At 35.3% G+C, this 12,435-nt stretch overlaps 1 protein-coding gene across 4 annotated transcripts in view; it reads right to left on the bottom strand.

The window, feature by feature from the left end:
- Nucleotides 1–12,435, bottom strand: part of LRBA (LPS responsive beige-like anchor protein) — a 415,639-nt gene that overhangs the window by 59,416 nt on the left and 343,788 nt on the right. The window lies entirely within an intron of this gene.

Here is a 12,435-nt window from a genome sequence, read left to right as displayed (position 1 = left end):
GACTTGGAGAAACTGAACTAACTAGGGATGTTAGGGTACAAATTATTTAACATGCTGGAATATCAACTTGCTATTACTTTTATGCATTTCTTGTATAAACCTCTTATACAATCCTATACTGAAACAGTACTATGCTGAATGATTAAGCCATTTTTCTGAAGATGTTATCCAGTTACAACCTAATCCCCAAGACAAAAGCATCCAAATAATGATCAATCTTTCCATAATGTTATTAGATACAGCACACATATTAAAAGATAACTTAAAAAACATTGCCATGTAAGGAGTTAATTCATCTAGATTAAATCACTTGCAGGATTTGTTTTCTCTCTTTAATACAGAGTATTCAATATAGTCCTTATTTGAATGAGCAAATGAAACAACGTAACAAAGTCTGATATTCTCTTCATCTAATGAAACAAATGGCATTTTCTTTGTAAAGAAAATTCCTAATTTTGAGCAGATGAACTTAAAATTAATCCAAAACCCAAGGAAATCACTCTGCAATTTGCACACAAAAATGATGGGTTTGTTTCATTAACCGATGCCTGAAAACAACATTTAAATTGACACATAAAAACAGCAATTGTCTTAATTTGTGTGGTGCACTCCACACAAAAGCCCTAAATATGTTCAAATTAGAGCAAGCTGCTTGATTGTCACTGCAGTCTCATGTCATATTAATGCATGACAAACATTAAACCATACACTTAAATGGCAATTTATATCATTTAAATGTTTACTGCCACACCAGATCATCACTCATTTAAATGTGACTTTCTGACAGCTAATTTCAGTTAATTTTCCTCGATTCACTTAATTAGAACTTTCAATCAAGAAAAGACCTGTACATATCTTCAACATAATATAATTCTTTTTTTTATTATTATTTTTATTAGGATTCCCAGCTACTGAATTGCTGAAAGCATTATTTAAAATGAATTACCACACAGTATAGTATCTCTTCAAATGATCATATGGAAATACCATAGAATGTATATGCTTAGACAGGATTTTTTCTTTCTTACTTTTCTCTTTTTTTTTTTTTTAATTTAAAAAAAAAAAAAAAAAACAAAAAAAAAAAAAAAAAAAAAAAAAACAAACAAACCAACATTTAGACACAGACACACAATTAAAACTATAAAAAACCACAAGCAGGCCAATTAAAAATTAATGATTTCAAAATTGTTTAATAAGATAAAACCAGTCAGGAGTCTCATGAGTGTCCATAATACTACAATGTGCAGCCATAAAATTCTACAGGGCTCCGCAAATGACAATGATAGGAATTAATTTTCTTGCTATCCTGCTAAATATAAAAAAAAATTAACCCTAGAATATACTTACTGTCATCATTATTATTATTTAATGTCAGGAAAAATAGTGTTAAGAACTTGTGATTTTATGTGTATATATGTGCTAAATATATATATATATATGTATATTTATACATGCAGAGGCTGTTCACATTTTCCTGTTCTTCGAAAGCTAGATTTATAATGGGTTATATTACCCTCACAAAGCATTTGGACATGACTAACTAAAGGAATATCACTCTGCAATCTCCTCAGAATAACAGATATATAAATCTGACTTTTTTAAAAAAAGGCAAAACTAAAACACACTCTCTGCCTTTTGATGGAATGACTGGGAGCCATCCTGGATTTACTTCTCTTTTTCAAGTTTAAAAATAGTTTACACTTGTAATTTGCACAGATTCAAATGTAGATAATTTCATTTTTTTCCAAATTAGGCCATTTTAAATTTTCTTTCTTATTTGCCAAATCACAAATGAAAGGCCTAAACAGAGTATCACTACAGTCAGCATCAATACCCAGGACCCTGAAGGACAGACCAAACATAGCACACAAATTCCAAGGCTAAATAAGCTCATCTGTGAGTTGAGGTTCACAGTTAAGCTCTTGGTTGAAGGGAAGTACTTATGCTATGAAACAATCAATGGATGAACAATAGTTAACAGTCTGTATAATGATTAAGAAATAAAATAGACTTTCAAGGAAAACAACACAATGTACCAGTACATGTGATGCACTTTATAGCCCCACTGGTATATACTATTTAAGTATGGGTGCTCTTTTAATAAAAAAGTAAAAATCTGAGAAGTGAAAAAGTTCCAGTTTGCATAACTATACAGTTTTAAAAAGGATGGGATTCTTTAAAAAAATGTTACTGTTAGCATTTATCTCTTGCAAAACTAAACCGTGGGTATTGAATGCTAAGTATTTAGGATTACTTAAACATCTAGGACAGCCAGTGCTCATTAAGGCTCAAGTTAAATACAGCATGCAGCGATGGGATACTAACCTCCTTCCCATGCTGCTCTTAAAGCAAACCAATCAATTGTTAGCGCTCCCAGAGCAGATCAAGTACATTATGTACTGTGTGCTCAGAGGAAAATGTGAAAAACAAGAAAATCCTCTAAAATGTCCAGCATAATACAGTAATATTCAATCCTATTGAGTTATTGTAAAATAAATCAGTGACTAATGCCCAATTGTTAAAGGATCAAACAAGCCCATGAAAAGACCGTCACGTGAAGCCACACACAAATTGTCAATTCTATCCACAGGGACTCATATTAACTTTGACAAACTGTCTTGGGGCTGATATCTGTTTCTTTAATGAGATCTATTAGGCAGAGACTAGAACACTTGAGATATGCTAAAAAGTACAGTATACAGATGTCAAACACAAACACCTATTAGTAACTTTCATTTCTCCATTCCCAAGGTAGAAAAGCTTCAGACACATCAACAAATTGAAGCTTTGGTCTTACAAGGAAATTTTAGTTTATTAATAAATATTTTTTAAATGCACAATCTGATGTCACTAAATATGCGCAATCAAAACTACTTCTTCATGAACAACCCTGAAATTCATTATTTTATGTGCATCTTTTTCTGCTCTGTTTTCTGAATGCAGTGAACGCAGATTATTATCAGTCTAATATTGATACAAATGATTTGGTAAAACATGTTCAGAATGACAAAAACATAAAACCAACTGGTTAGGAAAGATGTTTTCCTTTTTTGTGTGTAAGTACTCTAACAATTTATTATGATATATTTTCCCAAACAGTATTACACCCTTGGAATAAAGGTTTGTATCTTTAAAGTGTCTAATGTTGGCTTTTGCCCTCTACTTTTCTTTCTGGTTTAGATTATGTAATGACATGTAGCATATGAAATTATGTCTATTAAAAATTAATATATACCGTGCTTGAGATTAGGATGTTCCAATGCTGAAGTAAGATGAAAAGAAAGCTGTATTTCTTTTCACTAGTATAGATATTTATTCATAATCAAGCTATTCAGAAATAGACCACAGACTTGCTTGCCTTATTCCTATGCTGATTAAAGCAAAGTAATCTTGAAGCATAGCGTAAAGCACGCATGTAACTCTTATTTGAAAGACAGAAAAGAAGTCCAACCTGTACAAAATGTGTTTTATATAGTTAAAGTAGAAACTTTGATGATAAACTAAAATTGCTTCTCATACAGGAATAATCTCTCCTATTCACTCAACTATTAAAAAACCAAAACAAAACAAAAACAACAACAACAACGAACAAAACAAACAAACAAAAAAAAACATACAAAAACCTCAGGAATATACTACATCGGCAAGTAAGAAATTACAAATCTCAAGTACAAATAATTGCCTATTACCTTTAATGCACTAAATATTTTAATTCCTCTTTGAACTAAGGAATTTCCTTTGAAAAACTTAAAATAATTGAGTTTTTTTACAACTCATTTGAAAAATATTTTTGTATGAACAGAACCACATGAATTAGGATTTCACACATTTTTAGCACAAACACAATTTTGATGTGAAAAATATTCTTCTTGAACACGACAAAGCACCCATATAACTGCAGTACCAGGTAACTGCTTTAAGTACAGATTCTGGTTTGGAAGTATGTGCATGCACATACATTTAAAAAACAAAACAAAACAAAACCGATGAAACCAAACAACTGGAATTATGTTTGCATGTGCAGGCTTTCAGACACAAGTTGGTAATGCTGCCTTAACATTGATATATGACCTTTGTAAGTTACAATGAAGAAGGCTGGTTTTTCAGCCTAATTAGAACTGTTTCAAATTTTCCTGCTAAATATATGATAGAAAGTCCTTTCAACTTTTTTTTTTTTTTATTCTAGAGTTTCTTTCCATGTCAACCTTGTTCCAATCAAAATATGTTTTGAATTAAATTATTTTGATTCAATATGTGGATCACATTTCACTTCTAAGATTTAAAGTCCAAAAAGGAAAAGTTTAGGCTGTTCAAACAAAGCAAAAGCAGCCACTTTGCGGAAAGCTATTCACATTTACCAAGACTGACAAATTGTTTGTGTGCACCATTAGGTCTAGTTTCTGGAATAGTTGCCAGATTTCCTGTCCTCCTAATAACTTATTAACTCTTGAAGTGCTGGCTTTATCTTTTGAGGTTTCTCAGTAACCACTAGTATTTAAAAGTAAATTACCAAACACGCTTTCACCAGAAACACTATTTGATCACATGGGTAGACATCTGAGAAAAACATAAGTATAAAAAGCTATTAGAAATATATCGAACACAAGCCTGCCTTGAAGATATCAGGAGGATGAGGAAGAGGACAGCAGACGCACTAAGGGGAAAACTCCGAGTTCTGCATGAGGTAATACAAATTGCAAAAGGATGAAACAGACATCAAAACTGTTTAAATGATTGGTGGTTTCTACCTTGATAAATAACTGTTCCAAGCAAAAGCATATAGTTTTATTTACTGTATCTTGTAATTTGTTTTAAACCATTAAATACTTCAGAAAGTGAGCAATTACTTTACAACTTATGTTATAAGATCTATTTAATTTTTCTTTTTTTTTTGTGTGTTCCGGAACTGCACTGCCAATGCATTCTTCATTACTGTAATAAACAAAGTTAGTGTTTTACTTTATTTCTCTACTTGGTTAGCAATACCAGGATAAAATGGAAAAAGAACTCTGGAAAATATAATCTTAGTAAAATGTTTTAACTCAGATGCTTTACTGAAGATGACTGATCTTATAGAACAAAGGATATCAACAATCTGAGAAGAAGCTCAGACATAGGACTCTGGAAGATAAACTTCCCTTTTCCTGCTCCTTCTACTTCTCTGTATTTAACAGTAAGGTACTAAATAATGACAAAAGAGAAAATTTGTGTAAAGGTGTAACTTAATCAAACAGAATTTCGTGGCAAAGTATATTCTGCATAAGTAGCATGCAACCAAAGAAAAATATTTTGCCATCTAATGGCTACCTGAATTTATGCAATTATTACCAAAATAAGATTGAATTAGTAGCATGTTTAGCTAGAAATCTGGAGCACTTCTGCATTTTTTTGTGATTTCTATATTTAGTCTACAACTGTTATTTTGTAGTTTAAATGGACAAGTCAGACAGCTGTTATGTATTTTATAAAATGAAAGCTACATTCCCTTTGAAATTTGGCTTTAATCTCAACTGAAATGTCTATCAGTAGGTGCCAGGAATAAAAGATTTTGGTCAATATGAAAACTTGCTATGGAGCATTGTTAGCTACATTTTCCATAAAGATCAGTGATCACCCTTTAAAAAATATTTCTTAGTATATCTATGATAATCTGCAAATTTGAGAGCAATATTTTAAGGTAAAATTGCTACAATTTACCACGAACAGTATATAGATAAACAGACCACGTTGCAATTTTGTTGTTAAATTTCAAAGTTTAGACATCTACCTTAAGTGCCAACACTGAAAACATTTACACAGATGTTTAGTCTTGTGAGCATTTCCACAGCCTTCATAGTAGAATACCTTAGAAAGGAGAAGTAAAGCATCCTGGCTTTGCAGGATCTCCAAAGTTACCCATTAGAAGAAGACACAAGCACATGGCTGTAAGAACATTTGGAGAGCTAGACTTAAAAACACAAACTTCCAAAGATGACACTATAGTGTAAAGAAACTGAAAAAGGCTAAATAAAGCTGACACAGGTCCCAAAGCAGTGTAGTTACAATGTCACATACCGAATAAGGGCTGATTTGCCCACAGAGCATGTAATCAGTATATCCTTTCCTTGAGCGTTCACACTGGTGCTCAACAGTTAATGAACTATAAATTCACATGTGGCTTACCTCACTTGTTCACATATTCCAGTGGTCATGGTTGTGACAATGCTAACTTCCCCATCGAAAAAAAAAAAAAAAAAAGAGTGGGCAAAACCTGTCTTAGCCTCTTAGCCAACTGGCTCCATAAACCAACAGATGCTATTCAAAAGGCATACCAAGAATAGTCCTTTCCTAACTGATTTCTTCTCAGCCGGGGTAGAAAAGATACAGAAGAACTGTAATAGGAACAAAAAATGATCAGGAGGTCTTTATTAAATTTCCCTACACGGAAAATTAATATATAAAAGCCATAATTAATTATAGTTGTGGAATCACAGAAATGGCTATCACTATTCATAACAGTGATAATACTGATGTATGTGACTTGCATTTGTCCTTCCCCAGAGACACACAGAAAATCTAACCACAACCGGTAAGACCATAACCATTTATTACTACAAATATGGCTAAAAGCAAGTGTTTATAACACCAGGAGGTGTTGCCGATTTCTCTACCATTCCACCTCCCCCCATCCTGCCCCTGCATTTTTTGTCCACATTTAAAATGTTTGCTATGTTGTTAGAGGATTCTCTCCTCCAGAAGAGCGAGCACTATCCCAAGGCCAAGACAGTAAAGGAAAAACACTTTTGAAAATCCTCACACAGCACCAAAAGGAGGCAGGAAGCTCTCCCTCCTTCCTGAAATTCAGCAATTCCTCTCCCAGTTCCTCCAGCACTTGTTTGCATGAAAACTGACAGCCCGGATCTGGAACCTATTACCCATGGAGGCACAGGCTGTTAACCACACAGCTGACAGTTGGCTCAGTCAGATTAGTTTAAATGAATTTTTGTATTAAAAAAAAAAAAAACACCAAAACCAAAAAACAACAAAAAAACAACCAAACAATCTAAACACTAAAATCACACCAGATATGACTGCATTTCACAATGCAGTGTTGTGTACTGATGAAGCTGTGCAATTATGTTAGCATCCTGATATGTCAAACTTAACATATCTTTCCTCTCAGAAGGTTAATGCAGGTAAACTCTTCTAACACTTCAACTAACTTGCATACTTCTACCCGAGGGACTTCTGCAGGGCATCTCCTTGAGCCTTACCAACTTGATCACAGTGGCTTCCCAATGCCAAGTATTAGCCAAAGACAAACTGAAAGGTCAGAGTACTACACACTTCTGAAAGGGCATTTGTCATGGTAAACAGAGATTCACCCTTTAAGGTTACAGATTCTTTCCCATTAAGAGAGAGGTGCAAAGTACACACACTACAAAACTTTAAACCATGTAAAATTTGCTTGCCTTTGAGGTTGAACAAGCTTTTTCACCAAAGCTAGAAAGAAGCTGAACTCTGAAATTCAGGAAAGTGTTATGATTAGAGTACACGTTCCCAGAGGTGGGGGTTTAGCTTACTTATACTAAATGAGTCCATATCTAGCATAATTGTAATGCAATATTTAGTGAAACTTAGTGAACACAGCGAAGGTCATAAAGTTTTAGAAAGCATCTGAAACATGAACTAAACTTGCAGATCAAAATGCAAAAAAGGCTTATGTGAACACAGACAAAACTACACTTGAAACAGCTTTCATGTTAAGCATTAGACTGGGTACTACGATCCCATTTAATCCTCAAATTAAATTTTAAACCTCCACATACTGTCTGGTTAATGACAGCCCAATACACTTCAAACTGGGAGAAACTAGTGATATTTTTTTTAACATATTTTACATCTAAACTGCTCGTACATTTCTTCTTTCTGATTTATTCTGTAAGCCCTAAAAGTCAACTGTGGCTTTATTTTTGCACTCTGTTTCAACAGCTTGCAGCATTTATACTGTGCTTTGATGTGTCAGTTGTATATGCAATTCACAAGAACTGTGATGATCAACAAGTATTAGTATGCATGTAAGAGGAGACAGAAATGGTTGCAAACACATGGTCTTCAAACCACTGCAAACAGCACAAGCAAATATCTTAGAAGAGTTGTAGAGCCTAATCTAATTTGTCTTTGAAGCCAGTTCTGGGAAAAAAAATGTTCTAGAAAAATTTGTTTAAGATTAGGAAATGGTATAACAAAAGGTCAAAGAATTTAAAATTTAAAACATAGTTTAGATGCAAATCAGGCAGACAAGTCATTTCAATCTTGTCATTTGACTTGTCTGCTAATTCACAGAGTAGGAAGCATTCCAGAGCTTTTGGAGAACAGAACACAAGATTTACAAAGGCAATTAGAGTACCACATCTGAATAAATCAAACAGTTACAAAAATAGGAAACAGCACTATATCATCACATGGCACAAATGTGTAACCCACGCTGGGGCTAAGTCACACAGATAAACACAGAATTTGCTTCCTTGAGATGATTATGAACAGTGAAGCCCTGATCTGTTATAAAGACATCCTGAGTGCTGGTTTAGGATGACAATAGAAGGTATGTTTGGCAAGGACACTAGACTCCTTTACAGCTGGCATTTAACTGGAATGACACAGAAGAATCGTTATTTAACTTTACAACGACAGAGAAAGGGAAAATCTGTGCACCAAGGACATTATCAGCTTTTACATTCAGTATTTAAGAAAAAAAAAAAAATCAGATTTGTGGAAGAAACTATTTGGAAAATTAAATGCTCTTTGCAAACTCCCCCAAACAGCAGGTTCCCATTTAATATTTTGTTCTGGCTATTTGCTAAGCAAGATACCAGGCAGTCTGCATCCAGATGAACTGGTGCTCAGGGTGGTTCACCTTGTATCAGATACCCTACAACAAGCACTTCTACAGTCTCCTGATTAAGGAGGACAGGCAGTCTCGACTTTGGCATGCCCTGTCCCAGTGGATCCCCTGCTCCCTGGGAGGAGTTTGGCTAGCGCTGGAATTTGTTAACAGAACAAAGAGCTTTTAGGAGTCAGGTTCAACGCTTGAAGGAAATCAAACAGAAAATGGATTATATTTGTATGTTACTTCTTAAAATGTCCATTCTTAGAAAATGAAGTCTCTCTCTTCCTTATTCTAATTTTGTCATGCATTGCATGCTGAGTTTCAACTAGTTTTCTCATAATGCTTTCTTGTAGATAGTTTAATTTCTCCTAGATGTTATTCCCTTCTTTCACCTAAACTGCTTCAAATTTCCACTATGACAGCTGTACACAGAAAGACAAGTGATATATTGAGTATATTGAGCATGCTCAGGAAATCAAGACGTAAACACCTCCAAGTGCAACAGACATTCTGTAGCCAGTTGAGAGCAAACTTTTCATAACCTTTATATTACTCTGCCATGAACCGTGTTAGTGGGAAGGGTGTAGGAGATGAATACTATTAACATTTAGAGGTTGTATGCTGAAAAAGCATATGGTCAGTTATTAACATGTTAAATTTTTCCAGTTATAAGCTAAATAAGATGCTAGAAAAACCCTAGAATTTTCCGCTATATCAACATCATCTTTTTTCTTCATAGATGATGGACTAAAAACCATCAACATTTAGAAATAAAATAAAAACTTACTGCAATAAAACATCAGGTAACTCCCATCTTCCAAATAACCATTTAATTCAGAAGCTGAACTCCCAGAGACAGCTCTTGCTCTTTACAGAGCAAACAACCAACTAGCTATGACATTACTTCCCAGTATGGGAAAAAAAAAAAAAATATATAAAAACCTAAAAAAACAACACTGTTTTTAGTAGCAACAACCAAGTTACAAGGTTTCAATCAACTAGCATGTCAATTAAACTGCCTAGTCTGATCGAGGATAACACTAATAGATGACTTTTTTTTTTTTTTTTTTTAATAAAATCCCATATCTGTGGCATGCAAGATTTCTTACCCAGAGTAAAAGAAGCACAAGGATAGTATCATGTTCTTGCCCCAAAGTCAGGGCTGTTCAGAACCATAAGGGACTGATCTCACCCGGGAAAGCTGAAGGTCCCCATAGTTCCTCACCATCAAAATCACACAACAGAGCGGTCACTGCAAGTGGTTTAGATACCCAGTCCAATCTCTATAAACTCAGCCTGAAGCTCACTTATTGGCAGAGTACAAGGGAAATTACCACTGTTTTTAAAAACTCTGCTAAGGCGTATCTCCACTTATACCCTTTAATTTGGAAGACAAGCTGCTGCTTTATTTTTGGTTGTTTTTTGTTTGTTTGTTTGTTTTTTACACCAGGTATATGCCAAATAGCAAAGAGACCTTATTGTAGTATTTGGAAGGAAAAAAAAAAAAAAAAAAAAAAGCACATCAGGCTTGCAGTGACTCAATGCCAAGCTGCAGGGCTGAGGCCAGGCACCCTGCTCTGTTCTGGTGGCAGTGGGTGCCCCGGGAGGTGGCAATGATGCAGGGAGCACAGAAAAAAAAAAAAAAAAAAAAAAAGGGGGGGGGGGGGGGAGAAGGAAAGAAGAAAATTTAAAAATGACAAAAATGACAAAGGAAAAAGATAAAATAAAAAGGAGAAGGAGAAGAGGGGAAAGGGGGAAAGGGGGAAGAGGGGAAAGGTAAAAAAAAGGGAGAAAAAAAAAGAAGGGAAAAGAAGGAAAAGAAGAAGTGAAAAGAAGGGAAAAGAAGGCAAAATGAGAAAGAAAAGGAAAAAAAGAAAGAAAAAAAAAAAAGCGCCCTGTCTGCAGAGCGGGGAACCCACTCGCGTTTCGCGGGAACGAGGCGAGTCGCAGAAATCCGTGCAGCCGGGAGCTCGCCCCGTCTTCGGCGCGGGCGGGCGGGCACCCAGCTCCCCCCCCCCCCCGCGCAAGCAAAAGGCAAGCAGCACGGCAAGGGTTAAGCGGCGCGGGGGGAGGGGGCGGGGGGGCACGGGGAGTTAATCAGGGAGCAGCTCGAGAGCCGGGCGGGGAGAGGCCTCGCTAATGAGCCTCAAGTACCCTGCAGTGGCTTTCAAACCTAACTGGCTTCAAACGATGCCACCCCGTGACAGAGTACTGCCGGCCATCCGAAGAGGGTGATTAGAATAAATGACTGGAGTAATTAACTCTGATTGGAAACCACCTGACTGGAAAGAGAAGCTAGGACCGCTGGTCTTCTGGTAGAAAAAAGGAAGCTTCCCTTTACTCCAGTGTTTGTAAGTGCTAAAAGAGCTCTTCCTTTCAAATAGGTATGTGGTGGCACTAATGAAAAGCAGCTTTCATTCAAGGGCCTCCCCATTCATTCTGAAAGGGGGAGAAAAGAAAAGCTTCAAAGTAGAACTAATTTACTTCATCCAAACCCCACTTTGGGGAGCCTGTAGTTTGTATTAACACCAGAACAAAATATTGGTTAAAAAAAGAAGACTTTTCTCTTTTTGTAGGAACTTTAAACATTTTAAAGACACCTGCAAGTTGTTGGCTTGTTTGTTGGTTGGTTTGGTTGGTTGCTGGGGTTTTTTTGTTTGTTTTGGGTTTTTATTCATTTTTGTTTGTTTGTTTGTTTTTTTAATTCGACTATTAAGGCCTTCACAAAGAAATCCAGTCTTGGCATTTTCTATTTTTCATGCCCATGTTGCCAAATTTTTGAAAGCATGAACGCAGTTCGTTCCCTCTAGTGGTGGGAACTTCAGGTTATGCACTATGGAAAACGGCAACAATTTTACTTTTTTTTTGAAAATTGGATTGGCAATCTCCAGCAGCCCTTAGGCAGGAAACATATTCGCTGCACATTGGCTTTCTCTGCCACGCTATCTTGCCACTTTATTTTACAAAGCAGAATTACAAAGAGTGAGGGCATTACTACCTGCTGTTTTACAAGCAATCAGCAATTCATTGTACCAGTGTTGTCCTGTACCTGCTGAGTAAACGCTTTAAAAAAGTTCCACTAACTGCCCAGTAACAACTACAGTATGGTAGCAAAAGCAATTCACCAAATGTTTATACTGAGCCTCTGATTTATTTGACAGCTTTACACCTTCAAGACATGATATAATTAAATGTTTTGACAATGTAACAAAAATTGTATAAATTAGAAAGTCGTTAAAGATGTACAGTATCTAAAATTAAAATGTAGTGCGGCTATAAAATACAATTTCTGAAATGTTCCTATAAAATAGATAAAATGTATTTAACTTTTAACAAGCGATTTTTTTTTTTTCTTTTATCCTTGGACTTTCTGCTACTGTATTAAACTATTACACATCTAAAAAATTCCTAATTTGATCACCGAATGAATGCAGTTCAAGAAGCTGAAAAATGCAATTTTATGTTACTTTAAAAAGGCCATCGAATCATGACAAGCAGAAATAGTGGACCTAAAATATTAGGAGACTTCTAAGAAGTTAAAATACTAAGCAGTATCTCAATTTATT

The sequence above is a fragment of the Tyto alba genome, unplaced genomic scaffold (assembly GCF_018691265.1).
Source record: "Tyto alba isolate M040663 unplaced genomic scaffold, T.alba_DEE_v4.0 Super-Scaffold_23, whole genome shotgun sequence".
Classification (NCBI taxonomy): Eukaryota; Metazoa; Chordata; class Aves; order Strigiformes; family Tytonidae; genus Tyto; species Tyto alba.
The sequence above is the reverse complement of the archived record's forward strand: the minus strand, read 5'-3'. Positions and strand labels throughout refer to the sequence as shown.